The sequence below is a fragment of the Prionailurus bengalensis genome, chromosome C1 (genome assembly GCF_016509475.1).
Source record: "Prionailurus bengalensis isolate Pbe53 chromosome C1, Fcat_Pben_1.1_paternal_pri, whole genome shotgun sequence".
Taxonomy (NCBI): domain Eukaryota; kingdom Metazoa; phylum Chordata; class Mammalia; order Carnivora; family Felidae; genus Prionailurus; species Prionailurus bengalensis.
The window spans coordinates 149,234,005-149,236,391 of NC_057345.1; the positions used below are offsets into that span (position 1 = coordinate 149,234,005).

Below are 2,387 nucleotides of genomic sequence, written 5' to 3' on the forward strand. Positions count from 1 at the left end.
AAGTTTTTTGGTTTTGCTTTTTGTTGTTGCATTGTTAGGAGTTAATGAAGGAACCTAATTATTGAGCCATAACAATTCATTGTGGTGGAAGCATGAAGCTGTTTACCTGTTTCCAGCTTCCTCTGGTGGAATCCCCGAGCAGTGGGTTCCCTTCATATCTGAATGACGTCCCCATCCAATTGTAAAACTTCCCAGTCCCATTGCTAATGCTCAGTCCTACTCATTTCTCAACTTTAGTCTCAAGAACAAAACAACACAAAGCTTCAATGTCAATCTAGTGGGAATGGGGGTGGGACGTGTGTCTGCCTTCATACACCCATCTTCTTTCCCAGAGAGGACAACCCTAGTTTTAGGGGATGGAATGAGAGGTGGGATCTCTTTACTTGACTCCTTTGGGAGTCAGCCCATCAAGGTTGCTGCTGCCTCTCTAAATGTCCACAGATTTTCTTCCCCACTACAGCTGCCCATCTTTCCCCTCCAGGGGATCACATGTGCTGCCACATAGTCTCTTGACATGGGGTCTGGCTCAGGCTCAGCTTATTTTTCTTTCTTTCAGCTCAGGCCTCTCCCTACCCAAGTGGTCTGCTTGTACAATATTCTCTCGGACGTGATACTGGCAAGGTGGCTCAAGCACAGTTACTTTGTCTACTCCACTTACAGGAAATTCTATCCTTGCAGGACAAATGGTGGAAATGCAGTCTGGAGCCTCGTGAAGAGTGAATTAGAGCACTTTGTAGGAGACAAGGGGAACAATAGAAAATCATCTGTCATTAACTCAAAGGAATGCATCATTCCTAGAAGTAATGCAGTTCTAGGCTGAGGCAGGGAGTGGATAGATCAAGCGCCCAACCCATCTCCTAATTGTAAGCAGTAATGTAATGCCCAGTGTACAGGCAGAGAAAACATCGGATGCTTTTAATTGGTGAGAAGAGATACTGCTTTTGATTTTAGCTAATAGGCACAGAAGAGATAATGGTTCTACTTAAACCACACCTTTCCCTTTCACACTTGAGGCGGAAGCTACCACCTCCAGAGCTCCCCACATCTCTCCAGTGCTCTGAATCTTGCCCTGATATTGCTCTGAATTGTTAAAATGCTCCTGAAGAAAAATCTTTCTCGTCAGAAATGATTAGTTTTGATGTGTTCTTCCTGAGACCTGATTCAAACACCTTGTTTGTGTACTAACTCACTAACTGAATTGCTCAGCTCCATCCTCCCAGCTCCCATATTTTCTGTACCTCTCTGGGAGTCAAGGGACAACTCTGGGACTCAAGTCGATAGACTATTTTTGTTAACTTATTACTATGGGAAAATTGCAAATTGTAGTAATCAAATTTCTACAATGGTTTCATAAATTGAGATGCTAATGAGATTTATCTGTTTTATTTGACTGAAACATTTCTTGCATGAGTCAGATTACGCTAAGCTATGCTGTGGTAGCAGACAGCTCCAAAATCACAGTGGTTTGCTACAACTCAGATTTATTTCTTCCTCACGTGAATTTCCACTGTAAGTCAGCTTCACATACTCTTCACACCAGGCCCTGGGCTGAAGAAATAGTCCCTATTTGGGAAACACCCACTGCCTGGCAGATGGAAATGAGAAATGGTTAAAACACAATGACTTTTACTTATTTATTCAACATTTATTAATTTTTGAGAGACAGCGAGTGAGTAGGGGTGGGGCAGAGAGAGGAGGATAGAAGACCCAAAGCGGACTCTACACTGACAGCAGAGAGCCTGATGCAGAACTCTAACTAATGAACCGTGAGATCATGACCTGAGCCAAAGTCAGACACTCAACCGACTGAGTCACCCAGGTCCCCTGTCTGACTTGTAATCAGGTCATGATCTCACAGTTGGTGAGTTTGAGCCCTGCGTTGGGTTCTATGCTGACAGCTCAGAGCCTGGAGCCCGTTTCTGATTCTTTGTCTCCCTCTCTCTCTCTCTGCCCCTGCCCAGCTTGTGCTTGCTTGCTCTCTCACTCTCTCTCTCTCAAATATAAATAAATAACCTTAAAATTTTTTTTTGCTCAGAAGTAGCAAGTATCACATCTGCTCACATGTCATTGGTCCAAGAAAATCAAATGGCCAAAGCTGATGTCAGTGTGGAAAAGGGAAGCATAATTCTGCCAAAAAAGAGGGCCACATATATTGGGAATAATGCAATCTATCATACCTTCTAAATCCCTTTTAATGTTATATTCTCCTCACTGCCCTCCACCCTGCAATTTACTAGTTGAAGGAATTGAGTCATTTATGCTGTAGAATTTTCTGGATTCTGGATTCTGCTAATCTCATCCTTGTGGGGCATCCTTGCTCCTTCTATTTCTTCTAAACCTGTAGTTAGATACACAGGCATATTCAGATTCAGGTTCAACTTTTTGGC

At 43.2% G+C, this 2,387-nt stretch overlaps 1 non-coding gene across 1 annotated transcript; it reads right to left on the minus strand.

The window, feature by feature from the left end:
- Positions 1-778: 778 nt before the first annotated feature.
- Positions 779-971, minus strand: LOC122482168. The gene has a single exon (XR_006296998.1). It is a non-coding gene; the product is annotated as a U2 spliceosomal RNA (small nuclear RNA).
- Positions 972-2,387: the final 1,416 nt, after the last annotated feature.